The following is a 15244-nucleotide window of genomic DNA, read 5'->3' as shown; positions in this document are numbered from 1 at the left end:
GTTACTCCTAAGTCATCATCTTCCACATTGTGACCTTCCATTAAAGAGCTTTGCTTTGGTGTGGATGAGGCCTATACATTCATATCAGTTGTGTTCCTCCATTAGTCTTTCTGTTCACCAATGGAGAGTGTTCAAAACAATGAGCAAACCAGCCTTTGTATTGAATACATGGAATTGGATTGTGATGATAGTGATGAATGAATCCTGCACACAATCTGATAATTTTTTTGCATATTTTTTATCAGAAATAATATTTGATTTGTATGAATTGTCCCATAATTCTGCACATTTGGGTAGTTGTACTTCCAATTTTGATCATCATGATTTAGTGAATGCAAAGAAATGTGTTGATCTCCTTGGGATTTTTAAAAGACAGACTAACTTTCTGTTTTGTCTGCTTGGACTCAAGAGATAAGTATGGTTGGGTTCGTCTTTTTGCAGGCAGTAGTGTTCTTTTGATGAATGTATTTGCAATTTTGACACTATAATATAGTTTTGATAAATGTATTTGCAATTTTGATGGTATAATATAGTTTTGATGAATTTATTTGCAATTTTGACGGTATAATATAGTTTTGATGAATGTAGTTATGTTTGTATAAGCATACACACAGAACAGTAGATGGGTTAGACCGCCCATGTATGTGTGTGTTAGAATAGAATGCTGGTTTCCTGTGCTATAGGTTCAGACTGTCAGCAACTGAAACCTGACATACTGTACCACCGCTGTGTTACACTGCTGTAAGAAACTCTTAAAAAGACACTATCAGACAGAGATACAGACAGACAGACAAACTGACAGACTGACATGCAGAAGCTCCACTCACAGTTCCCTGCGAAAGGTATGAAGGATAGTTTAGACCTCTCTCAGCCAATTTTTATATCTCTTTACTTCTGTTGATACTTTCCATGAGTTATTACTTAGTATGTTGGCTTGGTCGTGCTTGGTGAGTATCCTTGGATGACGTTGTAACGTTTACTTTGGACTTCATACTGGTTTTGGCTGGGGAGAAATGGTGCAGTAGCTAAGGGCTGTGTGAGTAAATGTTTGTATGGGGAGGCGGACAGACAGACAGAAACCTACACTAGGCTACAATTAGAGAGTGGGACCCAGCTGTGACATAAGGAGTGTTTAGGAGAGTAGTAGGTTAGTGGGTGCCTAACTTTCTCTCTCTCATCTCTCACCGTCTCTGTCCTTGTGCTGTGTGTATAGACCGCCTGAGAAAGCTAGACTGAAAAGGGGACTTTTACTTTTATAACGAGATTAAAACAAATCAGATCTGCAAAAGGAGGGTGAGGAATTTGGTAAACACTTTAATGAGGTTTATGTGGAAGGTGTGTGTGCATAGTTTTATGGGAGTTTGTTTTAGTGTATGACTCAAGAAGGTATGCTTTCTTTATTTGTGGCTCACTGCTGTAATCCTTGCTATATTTCAGGGGTGGGCGACGCCCCCCTTTTGTAGGCCCGCAAAAAAATATATACACTACCGTTCAAAAGTTTGGGGTCACTTCGAAATGTCCTTGTTTTTTGAAAGAAAAGCAATTTTTTTGTCCATTAAAATAACATCAAATTGATCAGAAATACAGTGTAGACATTGTTAATGTTGTAAATGGCTATTGTAGCTGGAAACAGTTGATTTTTAATTGAATATCTACATAGGCGTACAGAGGCCCATTATCAGCAACCATCAGTCCTGTGTTCCAATGGCACGTTGTGTTTGCTAATCCAAGTTTATCATTTTAAAAGGCTAATTGATCATTAGAAAACCCTTGTGCAATTATGTTAGCACAGCTGAAAACTGTTGTGCTGATTAAAGAAGCCATACAATTGGCCTTCTTGAGACTAGTTGAGTATCTGGAGCATCAGCAATTGTGGGTTTGATTACAGGCTCAAAATGGCCAGAAACAAATAACTTTCTTCTGAAACTCGTCAGTCTATTCTTGTTCTGAGAAATGTGTGAAGAGGCGACTCCGGGATGCTGACCTTCTAGGCAGAGTTGCAAAGAAAAAGCCATATCTCAGACTGCCCATCTTAATCTTTTATTTTTATTGGCCAATCTGAGATATGGCTTTTTCTTTGCAACTTTGCCTAGAAGGTCAGCATCCCGGAGTCACCTCGTCACTGTTGACGTTGAGACTGGTGTTTTGCGGTTACTATTTAATGAAGCTGCCAGTTGAGGACCTGTGAGGCACCTGTTTCTCAAACTAGACACTAATGTATTTGTCCTCTTGCTCAGTTGTGCACCGGGGCCTCCCACTCCTCCTATTCTGGTTAGAGCCAGTTTGCGCTGTACTGTGAAGAGGGTAGGACACAGCGTTGTACGAGATCTTCAGTTTCTTGGCAATTTCTCGCATGGAATAGCCTTCATTTCTCAGAACAAGAATAGACTGACGAGTTTCAGAAGAAAGTTATTTATTTCTGGCCATTTTGAGCCTGTAATCGAACCCACACTTGCTGATGCTCCAGATACTCAACTAGTCTCAAGAAGGCCAGTTTTATTGCTTCTTTAATCAGCACAACAGTTTTCAGCTGTGCTAACATAATTGCAAAAGGGTTTTCTAATGATCAATTAGCCTTTTAAAATGATAAACTTGGATTAGCAAACACAACGTGCCATTGGAACACAGGACTGATGGTTGCTGATAATGGGCCTCTGTACACCTATGTAGATATTCCATAAAAAATCAGTAGTTTCCAGCTACAATAGCCATTTACAACATTAACAATGTCTACACTGTATTTTTGATCAAGTTGATGTTATTTTAATGGACACATGTTTTTATTTTATTTTGAAAACAAGGGCATTTCTAAGTGACCCCAAACTTTTGAACGGTAGTGTATATATAGTCAGTCGGGGTCTCAACCACAGGAGGCTGGTGGCACCTTAATTGGGGAGAACAGGCTCGTGGTAAAGACTGGAATGGTATCAAATACATCAAACACATGGTTTCCATGTGTTTGATGCCATGCCATTTGCGCCGTTCCGGCCATCATTATAAGCCGTCCTCCCCTCAGCAGCCTCCACCGTTCTCAATTTACTGTTGAGAGTTAGAATAGTAGAATACACAAGGTGCAATTTTGCATGTGTGGGTATGGATGTGGGTACACAGACCCGCTAGTCACTGCGCCCCCTCATAATGAGTAAAACATTTTGTGGCCCCCACCCCGATCAAAGTTGCCCATCCCTAATATATTTGATTAGAATCAAGATCTGACCACTTTAATCCTGATCAAATTGGATTGGACCCTGGTTCAAATCTATATTACACGTCCCTCCATGTAGTCTAGTTATTAAGGCAGAGAGTGGTATGTCAGTAAAGGGGTTTCTGAAGTTGATTAGTTCTTATTATAAAGGGCTTTGGGCTGCTTTATGTTCATCAACCCTCTCTCATCTCATTCTAATTCAGCACATTCTATTACATTTTATTGAATTACACATCCTTTCAGAGCCAATTCACCCTTGGTTCCCACCGCGAGGATAGTGCTAAGGTGAAGTGTGTGGCGTGTGTGTGACGTGTGCCTTTGTGCTTGTGTGTGTTTGCACGTGTGTGTTGGTGTGCTATGTACTGTCTCTGTGCGTTGTCCCTCTGGTTGTTCTGAGAGAGAGAAAGGGGAGGGAGGGAGGGAGGAGTCTTCCCATTGGTGAGTCTCTCCGCTGAGCTGAGTCACTTAGCTCTGAGCTGCAGTACCTGTCTGCCTACCTGGGAAGATCGTATGTTACTTTCCCTACTACTCATGCTTGAGCTGCCTTGTCAGTCCTGTAAGGATTTCCTACTACTCTGTAGAAGAGGCTTTGGGTGAGTTTATTCTCTATTTATGTCACTGCTTCAGCTCTTCCCCTCCTCTCTCTCACATTTTTCTCTGTTTTCTTAGATGAATGTGCTATTGTGGTTGATATACAGTTTGGTTGGGTCTGTTTTTAGATGAATGTGGTATTGTGGTTGATATACAGTTTGGTTGGGTCTGTTTTTAGATGAATGTGGTATTGTGGTTGATATACAGTTTGGTTGGGTCTGTTTTTAGATGAATGTGGTATTGTGGTTGATATACAGTTTGGTTGGGTCTGTTGTTAGATGAATGTGGTATTGTGGTTGATATACAGTTTGGTTGGGTCTGTTTTTAGATGCAGGTGTAGAGAATAGGACAATATATCATGAATACTGGTATCTCGGTATGGATCCACAAACCACTCACAATTTATTTGTTGCCATTCTGGGTCATGCACTAATAATAAAACATATTTAAAACTTTATTCTGAAACCTAAAATACAATATAAAACCGCCTTATAATTATTATCTTTTACGTATAGGATTATATATTTTGACCATATCGCTCAGCCCTAGTAACCTAGCAGAGACTAGACCACTCCAACAACAAGAGATGTTCTAACCTGCTCCTATGTTCCCACAGACTCTCTCTAACTCTGTACTGCACAGCATGGTCATTCATTTGTGTAGCACTCACATTTGCCTTTTTCACTGAGACACCACCCACTGGGCACAGACGTCAGTTCAAAGTCTATTTTCTATTTACATTTGGTTGAGTTGTCAACTAACGTGAATTCAACATGAAATCAACAACAAATGTCACCATGACATTGGATTTAGGTTAAAAGTTGGGTGAAAAAAATACGAAATCCCCTTATGTTGATGACTTTTTGCAAATCTAATCAGTTTTCCACATTGATTAAAACGTCATAATGTTGAATTTTTTTGTTGAAATGACATGGAAACAACGTTGATTCAAAAAAAAAATGCCCAGTGGGAAATATAATCAACTTTTCACAGGGGGTTCAGATGTGGTTGATATACATTGTGTTGATTCTGTTGCTCTATTGAAGAGTTAGCAACATGTATTTGTCATGTTGTTTTGAGGTTTCCTGGAGTTGGACTATTCCCACAGCTGTTGGCATTTGCACTGAAAGTATCAGATAATGATAGCAAGTAATTCTATGGTCACTGTATTTCATAATTGCAGGTCCAAGGACCAGTTTTGAATTGTGGATATATTTACTCATATGTTGTGGATGTATTCACTTTCACATCTACATTCCTTCCCTTTTTCTTGTATGACATCATACATCCCTGCTCCTAACTGGAAATCACCATGAGAAATCCCCATACCACCCATTTTGAATCCCAGGCAGAGTTTATTATACATTGTTAGATATTCTGTGTGATGAGAGTGGGGTGCCCCCTTGGGGCACAGTGCTCTGGTCTATTCTGGTTGAAAGTTAAAGCTGTAATTTAGATCATGGTTTGAAGATATAGTCTGAAGCTCAGTCTCAGAGTTGTTCTCAGACACTCCCCTCTCAGTCTCAGGGTGCCAGGTGGATGGCTGTGTGGAGACAGACAGGTGTGCCTATTGTTTTTACTCACAGTTCTTGCTTGAGAATCGGGACACATGTTGCCTCAGGATTAGTGAGAGAGAGAGAGACAGACAGAGAGACAGAGAGATAGACAGAGACAGAGAGACAGACAGACAGAGAGGCAGACAGACAGACAGACGGACAGAGGAAGGATCAATGGTTTTTGTAACAAAGGCAGGTCAGGTACTCCGTGTGATGTGATGTAATAACCCTTCAGGAGCTGTGAAGGCAGTACTTGTCACACAGACTCACCCCAGGCTGAATGCCTTTAATGAATAGTTGAGGAACATGTTCTTCTAGACTACACGGCAATTCCACAGTAACAGAGTGACACTGAGACTCAGAGTTTTCACTTTAAAATGTATGTCAAACAAAAACCAATGATTGCAAAGTTAAACAAACCATACAACTCAATGCACAATGACTACTTCGAACAATTTCCACTGAAAATTGTACAATTTACACGGTAACAGAGTGACACAGTTTGGTAACAGATGCAAAGTTTGGTAACAGAATGACGACACCAACAGCACAAACCGTCATTCTGTTACCAAACTTTGCATTTGCACTGTTCTTCAAGTAAATGTGTTTTTGTAAAATCTCTGTGTCACCGTGGAATTGCCCTAGAGCAACAAATGGTAAAGACTGAGGCATTCATTACCTTACATACAGTATATCTACTTAACTATGGTATGTATGCATATCTATTGAACTATGTTTTATGTTCTAAGGAAAGAAATTACTGGAAAGAAAAAGTATCATGTCACTTAGAAGTAGATACTGTTATTACACAAATTGGATACAGCTTTTTCAAGCATCCACTTAAAAACAAGATACTGTATATTCCAAGGCATCGTGGTTTGTCTCTCCTGTTATTTTCCCTTACTCCATGTGAGGTAATGGGTGTGGATGCGCTGCTCTTCTCTCTGATTACGGAGAGAAGTGGTTTTGTTAGACTGATACATTCCTTCATCCTTCTCTCTGAGCCTGGTGGTATTGGTAAACATGCATTCTTGTGTGTCTTGGTGCATTCAAGACAACTCGGAACTCTGAAATCTCCAACCCACGACTTCAGTGTTTTCAAGAGAACTGGGCTTAGACGGCGATAAATCGTTTTGAACGGTCATCCAACTCGGAATTACAAGTCGAAACTGACAGGGAGGACAGGGAGGGGTCTTCTAAAAGGAAACAATATCTTTAGTAGCACCAGCAGTACACTGGGGGATTTAACACACAAACCCTGATCTGAGTTAAACTGATTTTTTTCCTAAACAGATCTTCAACACTTATCCTCCTCTTCTCTCTCGGGATGTCATGAAAGATCAAGAGGACAGAGTATTTGGTCTATTTTCAGTTCGCTGCCTTGCAATAAAGTGATAGAGTTCAATACTGGGAGAATGTTTTATTTATATGCTATTATTTTGATAAATGCTAGATAAATGTCTGCTCATATTCATTGGATAATTCTTGAGGATTTACTTATGATTGTCTTGACTGGCTGAGAAACAAATGCCATGATTTCCACCACAGTCGGTCTAAAACTATTTTGAAACAAGTGAATGCCCTCAGGCTTGTTCTCCCTGCCTGCTCAATAGTAAAATATGATGTAGTCTTGGAAAGGTTCAGGCCAGTTGCCATGGTAGCAGGTCTCCTACAGTGTAAATCAAGGACAGAACCTCAGGTGGGATTGTGTTCACCTGAGCTCTGCATTCACTATTGACAATTGGATTTAGCTGTGGATTCTCAATATTTGCTCACTTTCCAGTTTCCACAGAATCCTGTTAGGCCCTATACCCCAGGCTCAGAAACTCACCTTGCAAACATGCAATTAGGATAACTGATGTAGGCTAATACAGTTTACATTCTGCATCAGAAGACTGACATTAATATTAAAGAGAAGAGGAACAGAGTTGATTCAATTTACTGTAGTCATAGTGTGATATAGAAATGGCAAAAACATTGACATTATCTAGTGTTGTTTGGTACTGTTGTGGTCACTAAGTGTCGCCCTTCTCAGATAGAACACGACCACTCAGACCTGAGGCTGTTTGAATGGGCCCATCTCCCACGAGGCTGTCACACAGAAGCCTAGCCATGTTTACATCAGCCACAGCAACAGAGAAGAACTAACCCCCCTCCTCCCCGGTGGAGCTCAAAGAGGAAGAGAATGAAAGGCCCAAATGTGTCTCTGAAATAACCCAGAAAGGGGCTCTTTGTGCTCCCTAACAACTTAATGTCCACATGCTTTGATTTAGCATGGCGCTGGCTGCTAATTTGCATGGGGGTCTGTGGTGGGCCACTTTTAACGAGAGGAGGCCAGTGTGTGTGTGTGTGTGTGTGTGTGTGTGTGTGTGTGTGTGTGTGTTTCCACCTCCGTAATGTTTAAAGATGGAATCTGCAGTAGGGGGAAACAGCGCCACTGGCCACCCCACCACCGTTGTTATTGTTTTTGTTGCCAAGCTGAGGAGCGTCGCTCAGCATGGTAAAAAAATGGCTGTACATATTGTGCTTTTCTGTTGCGTGTGGCTGTTTCACAATTAAGGATTCCAGTTTTTAATTAGGAAATCTACAGTTCAAACAATAAATAAAGTTGTCACCTAGCCACTGTTTGGGTAAACAGCTGAGGGTTGGGCCTGGAAAAATGTAACCACTCTCAAATTCATAGACAGAGCTATGGATGCAAGAACTGCCCATCCATGATAACAAAATTCTAGTTTTAACCATGTTTGAAGGCCATACAGTGTTTATTTACAATTACATTGTTTATAAACAATGGAGTAAAACAAACATATATTTTGGGTTCTGATGAGGTACGACAGTTGAACTAAGCTCATGAGGCATTTATGAATCATATTATTTAAGAATCAGTGGGTATACAGTGGCTTGCGAAAGTATTCACCAACCTTGGCATTTTTCCCATTTTGTTGCCTTACAACCTGGAATTAAAATTGATTTTTGGGGGGTTTGTATCATTTGATTTACACAACATGCCTACCACTTTGAAGATGCAAAATATTTTTTCTTGTGAAACAAACAAGAAATAAGACAAAAAAACAGAAAACTTGAGCGTGCATAACTATTCACCCCCCCAAAGTCAATACTTTGTAGCGCCACCTTTTGCAGCTATTACAGCTGCAAGTATCTTGGGGTATGTCTCTATAAGCTTGGCACATCTAGCCACTGGGATTTTTGGCCATTCTTCAAGGCAAAACTGCTCCAGCTCCTTCAAGTTGGATGGGTTCCGCTGGTGTACAGCAATCTTTAAGTCATACCACAGATTCTCAATTGGATTGAGGTCTGGGCTTTGTCTAGGCCATTCCAATACATTGAAATGTTTCCCCTTAAACCATTCGAGTGTTGCTTTAGCAGTATGCTTAGGGTCATTGTCCTGCTAGAAGGTGAACCTCCGTCCCAGTCTGAAATCTCTGGAAGACTGAAACAGGTTTCCCTCAAGAATTTCCCTGTATTTAGCGCCATCCATCATTCCTTCAATTCTGACCAGTTTCCCAGTCCCTGCCGATGAAAAACATCCCCACAGCATGATGCTGCCACCACCATGCTTCACTGTGTGGATGGTGTTCTCGGGGTGATGAGAGGTGTTGGGTTTGCGCCAGACATAGCGTTTTCCTTGATGGCCAAAAAGCTCAGTTAGTCTCATCTGACCAGAGTACCTTCTTCCATATGTTTGGGGAGTCTCCCACATGCCTTTTGGCGAACACAAACCGTGTTTGATTCTTTTTTTCTTTAAGCAATGGCTTTTTTCTGGCCACTCTTCCATAAAGCCCAGCTCTGTGGAGTGTATGGCTTAAAGTGGTCATATGGACAGATACTCCAATCTCCACTGTGGAGCTTTGCAGCTCCTTCAGGGTTATTTTTATTTTATTTTTTATTTCACCTTTATTTAACCAGGTAAGCCAGTTGAGAACAAGTTCTCATTTACATAAAAACAACAACACAGAGTTAAATATGGGGTAAACAAAACATAAAGTCAAAAATACAACAGAAAATATATATACAGTGTGTGCGAATGTAGTAAGTTATGGAGGTAAGGCAATAAATAGGCAATAGTGCAAAATAGTTAAAATTTGGAATGATTTGGAACAATAGTGCAAAAGATTATGTGCAAATAGAGATACTGGGGTGCAAATTTGCAAAATAAATAACAATATGGGGATGAGGTAGTTGGGTGGGCTAATTTCAGAAAGGCTGTGTACAGGTGCAGTGATCGGTAAGCTGCTCTGACAACTGATGCTTAAAGTTAGTGAGGGAGATAAGAGTCTCCAGCTTCAGAGATTTTTGCAGTTCGTTCCAGTCATTGGCAGCAGAAAACTGGAAGAAATGGCGGCCAAAGGAGGTGTTGGCTTTGGGGATGACCAGTGAGAAATACCTGCTGGAGCGCAGACTACGGGTGGGTGTTGCTATGGTGACCAGTGAGCTAAGATAAGACTGGGATTTGCCTAGCAGTGATTTATAGATGACCTGGAGCCAGTGGGTTTGGCGACGAATATGTAGTGAGGGCCAGCCAACAAGAGCGTACAGGTCACAATGGTGGGTAGTATATGGGGCTTTGGTGACAAAACGGATGGCACTGTGATAGACTACATCCAATTTGCTGAGTAGAGTGTTGGAGGCTATTTTGTAAATGACATCGCCGAAGTCAAGGATCGGTAGGATAGTCAGTTTTACGAGGGCATGTTTGGCAGCATGAGTGAAGGAGGCTTTGTTGCGAAATAGGAAGCCGATTCTAGATCTAACTTTTGATTGGAGATGCTTAATGTGAGTCTGGAAGGAGAGTTTACAGTCTAACCAGACACCTAGGTATTTGTAGTTATCCACATACTCTAGGTCAGACCCGCCGAGAGTAGTGATTCTAGTTGGGTGGGTGGGTGCAAGCAGCGTTCGGTTGAAGAGCATGCATTTAGTTTTACTAGTGTTTAAGAGCAGTTGGAGGCTACGGAAGGAGTGTTGTATGGCGTTGAAGCTCGTTTGGAGTTTGTTATCTTTGGTCTCTTTGTTGCCTCTCTGATTAATGCCCTCCTTGCCTTGTCTGTGAGTTTTGGTGGGCGGCCCTCTCTTGGCAGGTTTGTTGTGGTGCCATATTATTTCCATTTTTTAATAATGGATTTAATGGTGCTCCGTGGGATGTTCAAAGTTTAGGATATTTTTTTTATAACCCAACCCTGATCTGTACTTCTCCACAACTTTGTCCCTGACCTGTTTGGAGAGCTCCTTGGTCTTCATGGTGCCGCTTGCTTGGTGGTGCCCCTTGCTTAGTGGTGTTGCAGACTCTGGGGCCTTTCAGAACAGGTGTATATATACTGAGATCATGTGACACTTAGATTGAACACAGGTGGACTTTATTTAACTAATTATGTGACTTCTGAATGTAATTGGTTGCACCAGATCTTATTTAGGGGCTTCATAGCAAAGGGGGTGAATACATATGCACGCAGCAGTTTTCCGTTATTAATTTTTTAGCATTTTTTCAAACAAGTTCTTTTTTTCATTTCACTTCACCAATTTGGACTATTTTGTGTATGTCCATTACATGAAATCCAAATATAAATCCATTTAAATTACAGGTTGTTATGCAACAAAATAGGAAAAACGCCAAGGGGGATGAATACTTTTGCAAGGCACTGTATATCATTGATTTAAAAGTTTAAAAGAAATGGATGTACCTATCGCAGATTGTCCCTTTTAAGACAACAGAAAGAGGTAGGGCCAGAGGTCCATACACTCCACAGGTGTTTACATCAGTGACAAACAGTACACCTAGAACCACACACTGGCTGCTCTGTTGTGGAGAGGGTCTGCATTTCACTGTGAGTGAAAAGATGTAGGTGATTTACATCAGAATGACAGGGTGTTTGGCATGTTAATAACAACCTCTGGAGATTTACTATAGAGGGTGTCACTGACTCTTTCTACAATCACTAACATACATGTTCCGCTAGGCGACTTGATTTGGATGTGGAGACTTGATTTTAACCGAAATTGGTTATATGGACCAGAACATGTTCTAAATTTACCCTTTAAAGTGATTGCAGATGATGTCAAGCATTTAATCAGCCGAGTTCTTGAGGCCAGCTCTAAAAGTATCCCACCCCCAGCAGATCGTGGGACTTTCCTAGTCAGTCACTACTAGACCATTTCTTGTAAAAGCCGTGTTGTCTGTAATTGAAGCGGAGCTGTAAAAATAGCTAGAGTGTACAAAACATTCAGAACACCTGCTCTTTCCATGACATAGACTGACCAGGTGAATCCAGGTGAATGGTATGATCCCTTATTGATGTCACTTGTTAAATCCACTTCAATCAGTGTAGATGAAGGGGAGGACACAGGTTAAAGAAGGATTTTTAAGCCTTGAGACGATTAAGACATGGATTGTGTATGTGTGCCATTCAGAGGGTGAATGGGCAAGAAAAAGGATTTAAGTGCCTTTGAACGGGGTATGGTAGTAGGTGCCAGGCGCACTGGTTTGTGTGAAGAACTGCAATGCTGCTGGGTTTTTCAACCTCAAAAGTTTTCGTGTGTATCAAGAATGTTCCACCACCCAAAGGACATCCAGCCAACTTGACACAACTGTGGGAAGCATTGGAGTCAACATGGGCCAGCATCCTTGTGGAACACTTTCGACACCTTTTAGAGTCCATGCCCCGACGAATTGAGGCTGTTCTGAGGGCAAAAGGGGGGTGGGGGGGTGCAACTCAATATTAGGAAGGTGTTCTTAATGTTTTATATACTCAGTGTACAGCACCATGTATACACTCTTGGAAAAAAGGTTGCTATCTAGAGCCTAAAAGGATTCTTTGACTGTCCCCATAGGTGAACCTTTTGAAGAACCCTTTTTGGTTCCAGGTAGAACCCTTTTGGTTCCAGGTAGAAAGAACCCTTTTGAGTTCCATGTAGAACCCTTTCCACAGAGGGTTCTACATGGAACCCAAAACAGTTCTACCTGGAACCAAAAACAGTTCTACCTGGAACCAAAAGGGGTTCTCCTATGGAAACCTTTTTTCTAAGAGTGTAGAATGCCACTGGAGTTCCTTCCTTGTTATGATGAGTGAATCATACTTTTTTATAGCGGTATTGTGAGTTGAAGGTATGCTATAAAAAGTATGATACTTTTAGAGCAAAGAGAAACAGTGATCTATTTTTAAGATTGAAGAGATTGAGTTTATTAAGGTATTTAGGTCACATTTCAATTATTCATACCACTGGGATGGGCCTTTACTTCATTCAGTGAACTCTTCTCTGTAGACTTACTGAGCATGGAGCGAATAAGCAAATTAGTTTGTTTCATCACATGCAGTAATGCAGGCTCTGCAGCGCTAGTGAATGAACAGCCTCTCAGAAACAATGGACAATGTTACACATTGATTATACTGTATAGATGCTGAGTGAAGGTTTGTGTGGGTGTTCACTCAACCAACAACCGAGTTAAGTCATGTATTTATGCTGAACAAAATATAAACGCAACATGCAACAATTTCAAATATTTTACTGAGTTACAGTTCATAAAAGGAAATCAGTCAATTGAAATATATTCATTAGGCCCTAGTCTATGGATTTCACATGACTAGGAATAAAGATATGCATCTGTTGGTCACAGATACCTTGAAAAAAAAGTAGGGGTGTGGATCAGAAAACCAGTCAGTATCTGGTGGGCTAACCATTTGCCTCATGCAGCGCGACATCTCCTTCGCATAGAGTTGATCAGGCTGTTGATTGTGGCCTGTGGAATGTTGTCCCACTCCTCTTCAATGGCTGTGCGAAGTTGCTGGATATTGGCGGAAACTGGAACACGCTGTCGTACACGTCGATCCAGAGCATCCCAAACATGCTCAATGGGTGACATATCTGGTGAGGAAGCAGGCCATGGAAGAACTGGGACATTTTCAGCTTCCAGAAATTGCATACAGATCCTTGCAACATGGGGCCGTGTATTATCAGGCTGAAACATGAGGTGATGGCGGCGGATGAATGGCACGATAATGGTCCTCAGCATCTCGTCACGGTATCTCTGTATGACGCCGAACTGCAGTCAGGTCAAGACCCTGGTGAGGACGACGAGCATACAGGTGAGCTTCCCTGAGACAGTTTCTGACAGTTTGTGCAGAAATTATTTGGTTGTGCAAACCAACAGTTTCATCAGCTATCTGGGTGGTTGGTCTCAGACGATCCCGCAGGTGAAGAAGCCGGATGTGGAGGTCCTGGGCTGGCGAGGTTACACGTGGTCTGTGGTTTTGAGGCCGTATGGACGTACTGCCAAATTCTTTAAAACGACGTTGGAGGCAGCTTATGGTAGCAACAGCTCTGGTGGACATTCCTGCAGTCAGCATGCAAATTGCAAGCTCCCTCAAAACTTGAGACATCTGTGGCATTGTGTTGTGTGACAAAACTGCACATTTTAGAGTGGCCTTTTATTGTCCCCAGCACAAGGAATACAATCATTGCAAGCAAGGGGCAGTGGGAGATATTCTGTGAGGGTTAGATGGAGCAACACTTACTCTGCTCATACGCACTGTGGCCAAATGAGTGTTGTTGAGTGTAAGGAATCTCACCGTTCCTCTTTCTTGCTCTCCTTCTCTCTCCCTCTCTCTCTCTCTCTCTCTCTCTCTGTTCCAGCTCTAAGCAGCAGCCTCAGTGAACGTGGCAGTGGCCCCCGCAGTGCGAGAGTCAGTCGGACAGGTCTGTGTGGGAAGAGTCCCAGTGAGAAGAGCAGGAGGGGTGTCAATGGAAGAGGCTTGGCCAGCAGGCCCTTACTGCAGCCCAAACCACAAGGTACTGATAATAATGCTTTTTAATATACCATTTAGCAGACATTTCTATCCAAAGCGATTTACAATACAGTGAGTTCATACACTTTAGAATATGTGACCCCAGTGGGAATCGAACCCATGACCCTGGTGTTGTTAGTACCAACCAGGGTTGGGGTCAATTCCACAAATTCAATTATAATTAAATTCTCTCTCCCTGTAAATTCCATTTAATTCAATTCAAATTCCAGTATCTTTAATCTGAGTCTAGAGGAAGGTGTTTGTCCTCAGGCCTGGAGGGAAAGTGGTAAAGAGGCCTTTACTGGTTCTATCAGCATACCTGTCAGCTTGTTGCCAGCTCTTAGCAAACTGTTGGAAAAAATGTGTTTGACCAAATACAATGCTATTTCTCTGTAAACAAATTGACAACTTTCAGCATGCTTATAGAGAAGGGCACTCAAAGTGTACTGCACTGACACAAATTACTGATTATTGGTTGAAAGAAATGAATTAATAATAATAAGATTGTGGGAGCTGTACTATTAGATTTCAGTGCAGTCTTTGATATTATTGACCATAACCTGTCATTCAATTGTTGTAAAGATGGGGAGAGGTCTGTCCATGCTTTTTTGACACCACACTCCAAAAGCAAGGCCTGCAGGCTCTAGTTCTGTCTTATCTTGATTATTGTCCAGCCATGTGGTCAAGTGCTGCAAAGAAAGACCTAGTTAAGCTGCAGCTGGCCCAGAACAGAGCGGCACGTCTTGCTCTTCATGGGGATGTAGCTCAGTTGGTAGAGCATGGCGTTTGCAACGCTAGGGTTGTGGGTTCGATAAAAATAATGTATGCGCTAACTGTAAGTCGCTCTGGATAAGAGCGTCTGCTAAATGACTAAAATGTAAATGTAAATGTAATCAGAGGGCTAATATAAATACTATGCATGCCAGTCTCTCTAGGCTAAGAGTTGAGGAGAGACTGACTGCATCACTTCTTATTTTTATAAGATACATTAATGTGTTGGAAATTCCAAATTGTTTGCATAGTCAACTTATGCACAGCTCTGACACACACACTTACCCCACCAGACATGCCACCGGGGGTCTTTTCACAGTCCC

The 15244-nt window shown here is 41.6% G+C and overlaps 1 protein-coding gene across 1 annotated transcript in view; it reads left to right on the top strand.

Moving 5' to 3' along the window:
- Nucleotides 1-3719: 3719 nt before the first annotated feature.
- Nucleotides 3720-15244, top strand: part of LOC311134974 (FYVE, RhoGEF and PH domain-containing protein 4-like) — a 35742-nt gene continuing 24217 nt past the window's right edge. Inside the window, exons 1-2 of the mRNA XM_084168763.1 lie at nt 3720-3798; nt 13999-14154. The gene's annotated coding sequence lies outside the window, so the exon portion shown is untranslated. The remainder of the gene's footprint in view (nt 3799-13998; nt 14155-15244) is intronic.

The sequence above is a fragment of the Coregonus lavaretus genome (genome assembly GCF_964263955.1).
Source record: "Coregonus lavaretus genome assembly, chromosome: 9".
Classification (NCBI taxonomy): Eukaryota; Metazoa; Chordata; class Actinopteri; order Salmoniformes; family Salmonidae; genus Coregonus; species Coregonus lavaretus.
This window is presented reverse-complemented; position numbering and strand designations above follow the sequence as displayed.